General features: G+C 37.8%; 1 long non-coding RNA gene across 1 annotated transcript in view; it reads left to right on the top strand.

The window, feature by feature from the left end:
* Positions 1-16262, top strand: part of LOC309634738 — a 567974-nt gene that overhangs the window by 508360 nt on the left and 43352 nt on the right. The gene's annotated exons all lie outside the window — the stretch shown is intronic.

Below are 16262 nucleotides of genomic sequence, written 5' to 3'. Positions count from 1 at the left end.
AAAACTTCAGGGAAGTTTTTAGCCATAAGTTGATCAAAGGCATTACAGTCTCTTTCTCTCTTTCTTCTTCTGGGGTCCCTAGAATGTTAGTGCAGTTGATGTTCTTCTAGAAATGTCTGAAACTATCCCCATTACTTTTTTTTTTTTTTCTTTTTGCTATTCTGATTTGGTGATTTCCATTATTCTGTTTTTCAGGTGGTTTGCACATTATTCTGTATCACTTAATCTTCTGTTAATTCCTTCTAGTGTATGTTTCATTTCAATTATTTTATTTTTCAGCTCCGATTTGTTCTTTTTTATGTTTTCTAGTTTTATTTGAAGTTCTCGTTGTGTTCCTCTATTCTTCTCCATGTTCAATAGTCATTTTTATTACTATTGCTTTGAACTCTTTTTTTCAGGTAAATTATCTCCGTTTCATTAGGATTTTTTTCCTGGGTTTTTGTCTTATTCTTTCATTTGAAACCCATTCCTCTGTCTTCTTGTTTTATTTTATTTGACTTTCTCTGTTTGTCTCTATGAAATTAGGTGAAAGAGTTACCTATCCTAGTCTTGAAAGGGTATCCTTGTGTGCAAGTGTCCATATGCAGCCTGCACGTGCCCAGTGGCTTTAGTAGGAGAACTGCATCTGAAGTGAGCATGAACTGTGTCTTCTGCAGGGGTGTACTGTCAACCATCTTCTTGGTTGTAAGTACCACTGCAATGGGAGTATCTAGAGCTAGAGTCAGGTGTGAGCTAGGGATTCTCCCAGGCTCAATGGCTGTCGTTCCCTATCCGGGTGATGGGGCTTGAGCAGGAGACCTGAGGGAGTTGTGCTTCTCCCCTGCATGACAGTAGTCTCTGCTTTGGTTTGGGGTGGGTTCAGGGTCTAAGGGCTTGAACTTGTGCTTCTGAGCTTGCTCTGCATTTTCCCCAGTGTGCACATGTGTTCACACAATGACAATGGCAGTCTCCACCTTGGTTAGAGTTGAAGTTGGGGCCTGAGAGGTTGGAGCCACACTTCTGATACCACTCTGCTTTTTCCCTGGTGTGCATGTGCACACATGAAAGAGTGATGGCAATCTCCTTTAGTGGGGAGCAGTGCTGGAACAGGAGGGGCTGGATCAGGAGCCCAGTGCAGGATGAAGGGCTTGGGGGATGCTGAGGCTGTCCTGGCAAGCTGGCCAGAGCCCCAGGCAGTTTTCAATCTGCTGAGTCTACACTGGGACTGGGAACAAGCAAGTCTGTGTGCACAGTCTTTCAGAGTGGAATTTCGGTTTCTTTCAGCTCTCTGGTAAGCCCCACTGGCTTTCAAACTAACTAAGAGTGCTCATCATACTAGTGCCAGAACCCAGGGCTGGGGTGTGTAATATGGGGTTCAAACTCCTCACTGCTTGGGGAGGATCCCCAACCCTGTGATAAGCCCCTCCTCTTCTGGGTCAGCTGATGGAGGTTTGGGTCCCAACTAGATCACTTCTCCTGCCAGACTCTGTGTAGTTCTTTCCTTACACCCTTGGTTGTAAAAGAGCCCTTCTGCTAGTCTTCATGTTGCTCTCAGCAAGACTTGCTCTATATGTAATTGCAATTTTGATGTGTTTGTGGGTGGAGGTGAGCTCAGGGTGTTCCTACTCTGCCATCTTAATTCCTTCCTTATATACCTTTTTTGAACATTTCCCCCCAAAAAAAGATATTCATGTCTGGAAAGTTGTGAATAATGTCCATCCTCAAACTTTCAAAAAAAATAAATAAGAGGTGAGGTCTTATCTCTTATGGATTTCCACTGCCCTCCATAAACTGGTCTCAACCTACCAACATATGCCATTTTAATTTTAATACTCATCAACATGTTTGTTGATTTTTTTTAATTCTTTTTTTAAAAATCAGCTTATGTTATGTTGCAAAGTTTTTATACTTATTTGACATTTCACTAGACATTGGATGATAATTTTACTTCTGTTTTTTTCACTATTCAAGTAAGACTTGTATCCATCATTTAAAACCATTTTTCGGGCTTCGCTGATGGCACGGTAGTTGGGAGTCTGCCTACCAATGCAGGGGACGTGGGTTCGAGCCCTGGTCTGGGAAGATCCCACATGCCACGGAGCAACTGGGCCCGTGAGCCACAACTACTGAGCCTGCGCATCTGGAGCCTGTGCTCCGCAACAAGAGAGGCAGCGATAGTGAGAGGCCTGTGCACCACGATGAAGAGTGGCCCCCGCTTGCCGCAACTAGAGAAAGCCCTCGCACAGAAACAAAGACCCAACACAGCCAAAAATAAATAAATAAATAATAAAAATAAAGGGGAAAAAAAAAAACCTTTTTTCTTTCCAGTCTTTCCTTAACTTTCAATCTACTCTTAGTGGAAATGGCAGATTATACTTCTACTTTTCACTCTAACTTCTCATTTACTCTTCCTTTGTCTGTGCTTTTGATAGTGATTTGCCAAATACACTATAATCCCCTAGATCACCAATAATTATTTTGAGAATAAATTTGTGAGACACATCTTAGAACTTAACTTACTCAATTTTTCTTTCTGTGACATTATCCTGCACCTCCTGCATTTTGAAACTCACTTTCCTTTGATTCTAAGATAAAAAGTTTTGTTTTTCTCCAACTCTTATTCCCTCTTCAGTTTTTTTAGCTTTTGAACTTAAAGAAGTACTTTTGAAAACTCCCATCTTAAGAATTTTGAAAATTTTGCTACCAAAAGTCTTCACCACTGTGTTGTTAAGTGAATGTTAATTTCTGAATTTTGGGATTCTGTGGATATTTTTCCTTTCCTTTCTTCCTTTCTTTCTGTTCTTTGCCATAAATGCTGTAATCCACATTGTGTATCAGAAGGACATTTGTTTTTATGCTTTCTTGGTTATAACTTATCAGAGTGCCAAGGCACCACTGTCATCCACTGTTTGCTCTCCTGCTAATCAACTACTTCTAATTTCCAGTTAAGCAAATTGTTTTCAGTTTTGTCTGTTGTCTTTCTACCCATTGCAGTCCTTGGAATAAAAATTCAATTTGAAAAAAATTTAAAAAAATAAAAGTTTCTCTTCTCTTTCTCCTTTTTTTTTTTGACATGGACCATTTGTAAAGTCTTTATTGAATTTGTTATAATGTTGCTTCTGTTTTATGTTTTGGTTTTGTGGCCGTGGGGCATGTGGGATCTTAGCTTCCCAAACAGGGATTGAACCTGCACCCACTGCATTGGAAGGCGAAGTCTTAACCACTGGACTGCCAGGGAAGTCCCTCTCTCTCCTTTTTTAAGGCTCTTTTTTTCCTGGTGTGCCCACAGAAAGTTTGTTTTCTCAAGTTTCATCCTTAGAGTTGGCTTTACCAAACCACACATTTCTTACTCCTCTAAATCTTGTTTGGCTGTGTCATTAATATCAATATTTTAAATTATCATAGAAACGATGATGCCATCAAGTCACTTTCTTGAGTACTTAAGTTAAGGATTTTAACTTTGGTGTCTCATACCTATCTGCAAGTATACACATTAACGTTCAACTTCCATCTCTCCTTTGGCTCCATTCTGTGTCATCTTCTGTTCTCCTAAGTTTCTAAAACAGTCTAGCCATTCATACATGAAATCTAGGTACCACAGTAAAGATTTCCTTCCTTGAGGGAATGAGATACTCCCTTTGCCTCATTGTTCCTCATCCCACTGGTCAAAAAACACTGCTACTGTATTTTTAAAATTTTTCTTCATGTTACTTCTTCCTCTTCATTCTATTATTGCCTATTTCTCCTTTTCCATGTCTATATTGCTTATTTTTCTTAAAAGCAAACTAACTACAATTTATTCTAAGTAATAAAGAATTAAAATACCACAAAAGACCCTTTTCTGTTTTACTTCATGCTACTTAAGTTTGCTTTATCTTACCATGTTCATTCGGATATTCTTTTGTCTGCATCTATTGTTTTCTCAGGATATTTCAATTACTCACACATCTCTGATTTCTGCTAGCATGTAACATTAGGAAATCGTGGTCAGTCCACTAGATTCACCTAACTAACATTTCTTGCAGGAAATTTTCCCAATATGCCCACCACCCAATGTGGCTAGATTATATGTTCCTCTCTTTACCCATTTAGATTATTTCTGTAAAAGATTTATCATATTTAGATCAAATTATTTGTTTTTCTGTGAGCTTTATGAAAACAGTCACTGTGTACCCTCGATCTGTGTCACAAGTTGAATGATTTCCAAACATGGTGAATAAATGAATGAATGAATGAAAGCTTGAAATTATGGACAACAAAATCATATAAGCATTTAATCGTATGATTTGGGTCTTTTATCCTATTCCTAGTTCTTTTTAATGGGCTAGACACACATGTATAAATGTGTTTAGAAGGTATATATACTTGAAACCTCAGTACTGAATTTGATCTACTGTCAGTATATATAAACCTCTTCCTTGCTTCCTACACCAACCTCCTGTGCTCACATGCTTTTATTTATCTTTCAAACTGGATGTGTCTATTTCCTAGGTCCTCCTATTCATTGCATATCCTCTGGGTTCTCCACCTCTACAAAATTTTAATAGTGAAAATTAATTTGGGGATTTGAATCCTTCAAATGACACCACTAACAATATTACAAAATAAGCCACAAAAATGTGAGTTTATATTAACAACCATTACAGACATCAAAGGACTTATAGCCAAAAAAAATATGAAAGACTCTGTGAAACTTAGGAGTTTACAGAAGAAAAACAGCCAAGGATTGAGACAGTTTGCTAAAATACTTATTCAAATTGAAAATATGTATGTGAAAATATGCTTAAATTCATAAGTAACAAAAAATTCTGATTAGAAACCATGTCTTCCCCAATGCTTAAAATTACTTCTAACTCCATCAGTTGTCAGCAAAGTGTGGAGCAAGGCAAATGCTTGTGATATTACAAATTGATAAAAATATTTTCAGAAATAAATCATTCTTTTGTAAAATAAAAACTGTACTTACTTATGATATAGATATTTTGGTGTACACTACAGTGATTTATGTGCACTTATACACTAGAAAATATATTCAAGGATATTCAAAGCAGCACTGTTTCTAATAGCTCATAACTGGAAACAACCCAAATGTTCTCAAATAATAGTATGTATAAATAACTTACTGTATGGTCAAACAATGGAATATTACACAATGGTGAAAAAGAATGTTCAATTACTGTATCAAAAAGATGAATCTCCAAAACATAAGTATTATAAGATAGCCAAAGACTTATATTTAAAGGTTTAATGACATAATTCTAAACACAAAAAATACAAAACAATTATGTATTGAATAAAAATGATAGAAAATAATAAAAGTGTAAGGAGAAAAACAGATATAATGTAATGAAATATAAAATAAGAAATTATTGTTAGAAAAATATCAATAATAAAACAGTAAAATGAATATTTTACAAAGAACCTCAATAAATTATTAAAAGTATAATAACATAGATATGCCATTAGATAACCTAATCAATAAAAATTATCATAAATTCACCAGGTTGAAAAATTACAAATGAGAAAGAAAATGTAAGCATAAACACAAGAGAAATGTAGAGAATTAAGAGATGACAATTTGCTTATCCCTGGAAATAGATTTAAAAGCAAATTGATGTGTATGAAAGCCAGTAAATTTTCAATGCATGATCTCTACTTTCTCCATCTCACTCTTTTTCACTCATACACACACACATAAATACAAGGCACAGGTATTTCAAAATTGAATTTAAATAAAATTTCTCAAAATAGAAAATTCTAGTTCTTTATTTAAAATGTGCTGTGAAGTCATCTATTAAAAGCGTACTTTGGGGGCTTCCCTGGTGGCACAGCGATTGAGAATCTGCCTGCCAATGCAGGGGACATGGGTTCGAGCCCTGGTCTGGGAAGATCCCACATGCCGCGGAGCAACTAGGCCCGTGAGCCACAACTACTGAGCCTGCGCGTCTGGAGCCTGTGCTCCGCAACAAGAGAGGCCACAATAGTGAGAGGCCCGCATACCGCGATGAAGAGTGGCCCCCCGCTTGCCGCAACTAGAGAAAGCCCTCGCACAGAACTGAAGACCCAACACAGCCAAAAAAAAAAAAAAAAAAATGTACTTTTCAATCAGCAACATCAGCATCACCAGGACGCTTGTTAGGAAGGCACAATCTCAGGCCCCAAGTAGACCTATGGAAACAGAACTTGCAGTTTTAACAAAATTCCCTGGAAATTCATATTCACATGAAATTATGAGAAATCCTATGTGAGAGCAGTGGTTCTCACAACGTTTACACATTAGAATCACCCAGAAAGCTGTAAAACAAACAAAAAAGAGGGGAAAAAAAACAATATGGACCTCAAACCCATGATTGTAATTAAATCAGTATGGAGTAGCACACAGGTAATATTAAAAACAAAAACAAAAAAACCTGTAGTTCTGGATTGTAGAACCATACGGTGGCCTATGAATCAGGTATGAACTGTGTATAAACATAAAATATTTTTCTTTTTGTTAATAGGTGATATCAACATCACATAGTAGGACTGTATGGCTTGATAGCTGTGGGAACATTTTTAAGTTGCCAATTAACATACCTCATCTTTTGTGGTGAATTTCATATTAAATGGTAATTTTGTAATATAATTCAAACATGAAAATTTTAGTAACTATGCAATTTCTGATCTCAGTATTACATTTCTTCTTGTTCTTGGTCCCACTTTTTCTAAGAAGGAGGTTAACCTGAGTCTAATACTGTGGGAGGAGAGAAGGAACAGGAGAGAAAATTGAGAAAACATATGGAAGTTATTAAATCAAACAGTTGCTGACGAGTTTGCATCTCCTGCTCATCTAAGACAGTAAGCTCCTCTGAGCTCTTGCATTCATAGCTCCCTGACACTCTGGTGCAGCTGTTTTCTCCACTCACCCCATAGCAGGGGATCCACCCCTTTGTGGGAAGCTGCTAAGGATGGAAGCAGACAGGCTGAACACATGCCCACCTTCCACTGCATTTTCCACAGCTCAGGGATGTGCAAGGACCCTTTCTTGCAGGCAGAGAGAGTGCAAGCTGTGCCTTGGCATCTTTTTTCTTTGCCCTCCTTTGCTTCAAATTATGGAATTTGGACAGTTCTCTGGACCAGCGGCATGCAGACTGACAACTAAAACAGTCTCTGTTTTAAAGGGTGTGTGAGGGAACATGAAGTCCTATGACAGAAACAGTTATAGAGTCCAAGCTTGTACTGCTCAAGGCATGACAGATAGGCCAATAAATTGAGAGACAAAGCACTGGGGCAAGGAATAGTGACTTTATTCAGAAAGCCAGCAGACAAAGAAGATGGTGGACTAGTGTCCTAAAGAACCATCTTACTCCAGTTAAAATTCAGGCTTCTTTAATACTAAAAAGGAAGGGGGTGTCTTGGTGCAGGAGTCCTTTGTTCTTGTGGTTTTCCATGTAGCTCTGGTCACAATGTTCCTATAAACCTCCAACAAGAAAATTGTTACTTTCTGTTCTGGAACTTTTTATCTCTATATGAGTGGAAAACTGTTAGATCTTTAAACTTGAAAACGGGCTACCATGTATATTTCAGGCTAGAAGCAACAGGTATTTTACAGAGGTGCAGAGACAGCATGGCTAAGCACAAGCAACAGAGCACAAGGGTTAGAGCTAAAGGGCTAGATCCTATATGGAATCAGGTTTGTTCTTCTCTGTTACAAAACCATGCCACAAGGATGAATGTGGAAGGACATTATTAAAATCTGGAACTTTTATCTCCCAGGAAGAAGTTTCTTCATCTAATATCCTTTTCATAGGCAGAGGGTCAGTGGGCAGAGGTGTTGCCACACAGATTGTGCTTTGCAAGCCCAGTAGTGTATTTAGTACTAATGAAGTGTGATTTGTTGAAGATTGGAAGGTACATTTTATAAGTTAGTTCCAGGGCATAGTGTCAGTCAAAAAGTGGTCAGTCATAAAACGACTAAAAGAAATTAAGTTTTGCTTTTTTGTGCAGGACCCAAGGGGACCTTCAAGATGGTGGAGGAGTAAGAAGTGGAGATCAACTTCCTCCCCACAAATACATCAAAAATACATCTACACGTGGAACTGCTCCTATAGAATACCCACTGAATGCTGGCAGAAGACCTCAGACTTCCCAGAAGGCAAGAAACTCCCTACGTACCTGGGTCGGGCAAAAGAAAAATCAGAGACAACAGAATAGGGATGGGACCTGCACCTCTGGGAGGGAGTCGTGAAGGAGGAAAAGTTTCCACACACTAGGAAACCCCTTCACTGGCAGAGAAGGAGGGTGGCGGAGGGGGGAAGCTTTGGAGCCAGGGAGGAGAGCGCAGCCACAGGGGTGCGGAGGGCAAAGCGGAGAGATTCCCGCACAAAGGATCAGTGCCGAGCAGCACTCACCAGCACGAGAGGCTTGTCTGCTCACCCGCCGGGGCGGGCGGGGGCTGGGAGCTGAGGCTTGGGCTTCGGCCGCATCGCAGGGAGAGGACTGGGGTTGGCGGTGTGAACACAGCCTGAAGGGGGTTAGTGCGCCACAGCTAGCTGGGAGGGAGACCGGGAAAAAGTCTGGAGCTGCAGAAGAGACAAGAGACTTTTTCTTGCCTCTTTGTTTCCTAGTGCACGAGGAGAGGGGATTCAGAGCGCCGCTTAAACGAGCTCCAGAGACGCGCGCGAGCCGCGGCCATCAGCGCGGACCCCAGAGACAGGCATGAGACGCTAAGGCTGCTGCTGCAGCCACCAAGAAGCCTGTGTGCGAGCACAGGTCACTATCCACACCGCCCCTCCCGGGAGCCTGTGCAGCCTGCCACTTCCAGGGTCCCATGATCCAGGGACAACTTCCCTGGGAGAGCACACGGTGCACCTCAGGCTGGTGCAACGTCACATTAGCCTCTGCCACCGCAGGCTCACACTGCATTCCAATTATAACGACTGTACGCCTCCAGCCACCCCGATATGAGTGAGCCAAAGCCCCCTAATCAGCCGCTGCTTTGACCCGTTCCTGTCTGGGCAAGAACAGAAGCCTGACGGCAACCTACACTCAGAGGTGGGGCCAAAACCAAAGCTGAACCCCAGGAGCTGTGTGAACAAAGAAGAGAAAGGGAAATCTCTCCCAGCAGCCTCAGGAGCAATGGATTAAATCTCCACAGTCAACTTGAGGTACCCTGGACCTGTGGAATACCTGAATAGACAATGAATCAACCCAAAATTGAGTCTGTGGACTTTTGGAGCAATGGTAGACTTGGCATTTGCTCTCTGTGACTGACTTGTTCTTAATATTTATGTTTATCTTAGTACAGTTTTTAGCACTTGTTATCATTGATTAATTTGTTTATTGGTTTTGTTGCTCTCTTCTTTTTTTATTCCTTTTTTATTTTAATAATTTTACTTAATTTAATTTATTTTTATTATTTTTATTCTTTCTTTTTTTCTCCCTTTTCTTCTGAGCCATGTGGCTGACAGAGTCTTGGTCCTCTGGCCTGGTGTCAGGCCTGAGCTGCTGAGGTGGGAGAGCCGAGTTCAGGACATTGGTCCACCAGAGACATCCGGCCCCATGTAATATCAATCGGTGAGAGGTCTCTCAGAGATCTCCATCTCAACGCTAAGACCCAGCTCCACTCAAGGTCCAGCAAGCTCCAGTGCTGCACACCCCATGCCAAACAACTAGCAAGACAGGAACACAAACACACCCATCAGCAGAGAGGCTGCCTAAAATCATACTAAGTTCACAGACACCACAAAACACACCACCGGACACAGCCCAACAGAAAGAGAAGATACAGCCCCACCTACCAGAACACAGGGACGAGTCCCGTCCAAAAGGAAGCCTACACAACCAACTGAACAAAACTTACCCACTGAGGGCAGACATCAAAAACAACGGGAACTACGAACCTGCAGCGTGCAAAAAGTCGACCCCAAACACAGTAAGTTAAGGAAAGTGAGAAAACAAAGAAATACACAGTAGATGAAGGAGAAAGGATAAAACCCACCAGACCAAACAAATGAAGAGGAAATAGGCAATCTACCTGAAAAATAATCCAGAGTAATGATAATAAAGATATCCAAAATGTTGGAAATAGAATGGAGAAAATACAAGAAACTTTTAACAAGGACCTAGAAGAAATAAAGAGCAAACAAACAATGATGAGCAACAAAAAAAAAAAAGAAATTAAAAATTCTCTAGAAGGAATCAATAGCAGAATAACTGAGGCAGAAGAATGGATAAGTGGCCTGGAATATAAAATAGTGGAAATAACTACTGCAGAGAAGAATAAAGAAAAAAGAATGAAAAGAGTTGAGAACCATCTCAAAGACTTCTGGGAAAACATTAAACGTACCAACATACAAATTAAAGGGGTCCCAGAAAAAGAAGAGAAAAAGAAAGGGACTGAGAAAATATTTGAAGAGATTATAGTTGAAAAGTTCCGTAATATGGGAAAGGAAATAGGCAATCAAGTCCAGGATGCACAGAGAGTCACATAGAGGATAAATTCACGGAGAAACATGCCAAGACACATATTAATTAAACTATCAAAAATTAAATACAAAGAAAAAATATTAAAAGCAGCAAGGGAAAAGCAACAAACAACATACAAGGGAATCCCCATAAGGTAAAAAGCTGATCTTTCAGCAGAAACTCTGCAAGCCAGAAGGGAGTGGCAGGACATATTTAAAGTGATGAAAGGGAAAAACCTACAACCAAGATTGCTCTACCCAGCAATGATCTCATTCAGATTCCACGGAGATATTAAAATCTTTCCAGACAAGCCAAAGTTAAGAGAATTCAGCACCACCAAACCAGCTTTACAACAAATGCTAAGACTTCTCTAGGTGGAAAACACAAGAGAAGGAAAAGACCTACAAATACAATCCAAAATAATTAAGAAAATGGTAATAAGAACATACATATCAATAGTTACCTTAAATTTAAATGGGACAAAAGAGACTTTAAAATAAAGACTATTACAAGAGACTAAGAAGGACATTACATACTGATCAAGGGATCAATCCAAGAAGAAGATATAACAATTGTAAATATTTATGCACCCAAGATAGGAGCACCTCAGTAAATAAGGCAAATGCTAATAGCCATAAAAGGGGAAATTACAGTAACACAATAATACTAGGGGACTTTAACACCCCACTTTCACCAATGGACAGATCATCCAAATGAAAATACATAAGGAAACACAAGCTTTAAATGACACATTAAACAAGATGGACTTAATTGATATTTAGAAGACATTCCATCCAAAAACAACAGAATACAATTTCCTCTGAAGTGCTCATGGAACGGTCTCCAGAATAGATCATATCTTGGGTCACAAATCAAGCCTTGGTAAATTTATGAAATTAAAATCATATCAAGTATCTTTTCCGACCAAAACGCTATGAAACTACATATCAATTACAGGAAAAAAACTGTAAAAAATACAAACACATGGAGGCTAAACAATATACTACTAAATAACCAAAAGACTACTGAAGAAATCAAAGAGGAAATCAAAAAATACCTAGAAACAAATGACAATGAAAACATGACGACCAAAAACCTATGGGATGCAGCAAAAGCAGTTTTAAGAGGGAATTTTATAGCAATACAATCCTACCTTAAGGAACAAGAAACATCTCAAATAAACAACCTAACCTTACACCTAAAGCAATTAGAGAAAGAAGAAGAAAAAAAAAAAAAAAAAAAAAAGCCCCAAAGTTAACAGAAGGAAAGAAATCATAAAGATCAGATCAGAAATAAATGAAAAAGAAATGAAGGAAATGATAGCAAAGATCAATAAAACTAAAAGCTGGTTCTTTGAGAAGATAAACAAAATTGATAAACCTTTAACCAGACTCATCAAGAAAAAAAGGGGGAAGACTCAAATCAACAGAATTGGAAATGAAAAAGGAGAAGTAACAACTGACACTGCAGAAATACAAAGGATCATGAGAGATTAGTACAAGCAACTATATGCCAATAAAATGGACATCCTGGAAGAAATGGACAAATTCTTAGAAATGCACAACGTTCCAAGACTGAACCAGGAAGAAATAGAAAATATAAACAGACCAATCACAAGCACTGAAATTGAAACTGTGATTAAAATTTTTCCAACAAACAAAAGCCCAGGACCAGATGGCTTCACAGATGAATTCTATTAAACATTTATAGAAGAGCAAACACCAATCCTTCTCAAAATCTTCCAAAATATAGCAGAGGGAGGAATATTCCCAAACTCATTCTACAAGGCCACCATCACCGTGATACCAAACCAGCCAAAGATGTCACAAAAAAAGAAAACTACAGAGCAGTATCACTGATGAACATAGGTGCAAAAATCCTCAGCAAAATACTAGGAAACGGAATCCAACAGCACATTAAAAGGATCATAGACCATGATCAAGTGAGGTTTATCCCAGGAATGCAAGGATTCTTCAATATATGCAAATCAATCAACGTGATACACCATACTAAGAAACTGAAGGATAAAAGCCATATGATAATTTCAGTAGATGCAGAAAAAGCTTTTGACAATATTCAACACCCATGTATGATACGAACTCTCCAGAAAGTACGCATAGAAGGAACCTACGTCAACATAATAAAGGCCATATACGACAATCCCACAGCCAACATCGTTCTCAGTGGTGAAAAATTGAAAGCATTTCCTCTAAGATTAGGAACAAGACAAGGTTCCCCAATGTCACCACTATTATTCAACTTAGTTTTGGAAGTTTTAGCCACAGCAATCAGAGGAGGAAAATAAATAAAAGGAATCCAAATTGAAAAAGAAGAAGTAAAACTCTCACTGTTTGAAGATGGCATGATAATATACATAATCCTAAAGATGCTACCAGAAAACTAATCAATGAATTTGAGGTAGCAGGATACAAAATTAATGCACAGAAAGCGCTTGCATTCCTATGATGAAAATCTGATGAAAATCTGAAAGAGAAATTAAAGAAACACTCTTATTTAACACTGCAACAAAAAGAATAAAATACCTAGAAATAAACCTACCTAAGGAGACAAAAGACCTGTAAGCAGAAAAGTATAAAACACTGATGAAAGAAATTAAAGATGATACAAAGAGATGAAGAGATATACCATGCCCTTGGATTGGAAGAATCAACGTTGTGAAAATGACTATACTGCCCAAAGCAATCTACAGATTCAATGCAGTCCCTATCAAACTACCAATGGTATTTTTCACAGAACTAAAACAAAAATTTTCACAATTTGTATGGAAACACAAAAGACCCCGAACAGGCAAAGCAATCTTGAGAAAGGAAAAGAGAGCTGGAGTAATCAGGCTCCTGGACTATACTACAAAGCTACAGTAATCAGACTATACCATAAAGCTATACTACAGACTATACTACAAAGCTACAGTAATCAAGACAAAATGCTACTGGCACAAATATAGAAATATAGATCAATGCAACAGGATAGAAAGCCCAGAGGTAAACCTATGGACATATGGTCACCTTATCTTTGATAAAGGAGGCAAGAATATACAATTGAGAAAAGACAGCCTCTTCAATAAATGGTGCCGGGAAAACTAGACAGCTAAAAATGAAAATGACAGATGAATATATTTATTGTAACATTTTAATGATTAGCTAGAGAAATTTTTTTCTGTAAACAAATTATGTCATCAAATTGGAGAATGCACATTTGTAATGACTGGAAAAGAAATAAGTCCTGCGATACACATAATTTTTAAAAAATAAAGAAAATATTAACAGATAAATAGGGAAAGACATGAACAGATGGAGCACAGAAATATGAAAGAAAATTTTAAAAATATGTGATCTCTATCATAATAAAATACCTGTATGTAACAATTAATAATATATCATTTTCAGAACTCAGATTGACAAAGATTTGGAATTAATTAGTTAATATAAATCTTTGATAATTTACATTACACTCGATATTGTAACACATTATTAGTAGGAATACAAATTGACACAAACTATCAGGAAATTTTGTGGCATTTATCCAATATGGAAATTCATATCCTTTATTCTATCAATTCCATTTTGAGTAATATATGCTATATATATACAGTATACTCATATACATGCAGAATTATTGATATATAAGGTATTCTTTGTAGCACTGTTAAGAGAAAAAAACGTATTTAGAGCAACAAAACATCTATATATATATATACATTTGAAAAACCTATGTCTGGTAAAGAGAAGTTGGTGTGAAATTTTTTTTATTGAAGTATAATTGCTTTACAATGTTGTGTTAGTGTCTGCTGTACTGTGAAGTGAATCATCTATATGTATACATACATCTCTCCCTCTTGGACCTCCCTCTCTCATCATCCCACGCATCTAGGTCATCACAGAACACTGAGTTGAGCTCCCTGTGCTACACAGCAGGTTCCCACCAGCTATCTATTTTACACATAGTAGTGTATTTATGTCAAACCTAATCTCCCAATTCATCCCACCCACCCCTTCCCCCTGCATCCACACATCCATTCTCTACATCTGCCTTTCTATCCCTGCCCTGCAAGTAGGTTCCTCTGTACCATTTTTTCTAAGATTCTGCATATATGTGTTAATATACAATATTTGTTTTGCTTTTTCTGACTTACTTCACTCTGTATGACAGACACATCTGTCATACATCTGTCATCCTTCCACATCTCTACAAATGACCCAATTTCATTTCTTTTTGTGGCTCAGTAATATTCCTTTATATATATATACCACACTTTCTTTATCCATTCATCTGTCGATGGACATTTAGGTTGTTTCCATGTCCTGGCTTTTGTAAATAGTTTTGCAATGAACTCTGGGGTACATGTATGGCACTGGCACAAAAACAGAAATATAGACCAGTGGTACAGGATAGAAAGCCCAGAGATAAACCCACACATCTATGGTCACCTAATCTATGACAAAGGAGGCAAGAATATACAATGGAGACAAGACAGCCTCTTCAATTAATGGTGCTGGGAAAACTGGACAACTACCTGTAAAATAATGAAATTAGACCACTACCTAACACCATACACAAAAATAAACTCAAAATGGATTAAAGACCTAAATGTAAGACTGGACACTATGAAACTCTTAGAGGAAAACATAGGCAGAATACTCTTTGACATAAATCACAACAAGATATTTTATGACCCACCTCCTAGGGTAATGAAAATAAAAACAAAAATAAGCAAATGGAACCTAATTAAACTTAAAAGCTTTTACAAAGCAAAGGAAGCCATAAACAAGATGAAAAGAAAACCCACAGGATGGGAGAAAATATTTGCAAATGAAGAAAAGGACAGAGTATTAATATCCAAAATATACAAACAGCTCATGCAGCTCAGTATAAAAAACAAACAACCCAATCCAAATACGGGCAGAAGACCTAAATAGACATTTCAGCAAAGACATACTGATGGCCAACAGACACATGAAAATATGCTCAACAGCACTAATTATTAGAGAAATGCAAATCAAAACTACAATGAGGTATCACCTCACACCAGTCAGAATGGCCACCATCAAAAAATCTACAAAGAATAAATGCTGGAGAGGATGTAGAGAAAAGAGAACCCTCTTGCACTGTTGGTGGGAATGTAAATTGATACAGCCACTGTAGAGAACAGTATGGAGGTACCTAAAAAACTAAAATTAGAACTACTGTATGACCCAGAAATCCCACTACTGGGCATATACCCTGAGAAATCCATAATTCAGAAAGTTGGTGTGAAATTAATAAGAGTTTTGTTTTGCTTTGTTTTGTTTTTTATGTTAGGATTACATTGATCTGATGCCTTTATAACAGAAAGGTTCTTGTGTCTCCGTTTGCTTTATTTAATCCCATTTCACTGCTAGTTTTGAGTATGTATTTTTGTTGGTCCTGTTAGAATATTTTTACTGCCAAAAAATCATCCAGGATAGTCATAGCAATTATGCACAAAGAATGTCCTGGTTTTCATTCTTTGCTTTATTTACCCCAGCTCCTAGATAACCCTTGGGGGAAATAATTCTTAAGACATGATTGGGTAGACACTATGCAGAAGATCTGATTAGTCTCATTATTCCAAGACTAGTTAGGGAATAGATGTGAAGCCTATTCATTTGTTTCTTGATAATACCACACATTATGAAGGATTCTAGTACACAAATATAGGCTCTTGCTAAATAAGAAGATTTCATTTAATGTATTTCTCATTAACAGATATAAACAGTGGTATAAAATTATTTCCTACAACAGAGATATAAACACACTGGATGTCAAAAATGAGATGAGTTAAATATGCTGCATTTCCT

The sequence above is a fragment of the Balaenoptera borealis genome (assembly GCF_965194805.1).
Source record: "Balaenoptera borealis genome assembly, chromosome: 9".
NCBI lineage: Eukaryota > Metazoa > Chordata > Mammalia > Artiodactyla > Balaenopteridae > Balaenoptera > Balaenoptera borealis.
The sequence above is the reverse complement of the archived record's forward strand: the minus strand, read 5'-3'. Positions and strand labels throughout refer to the sequence as shown.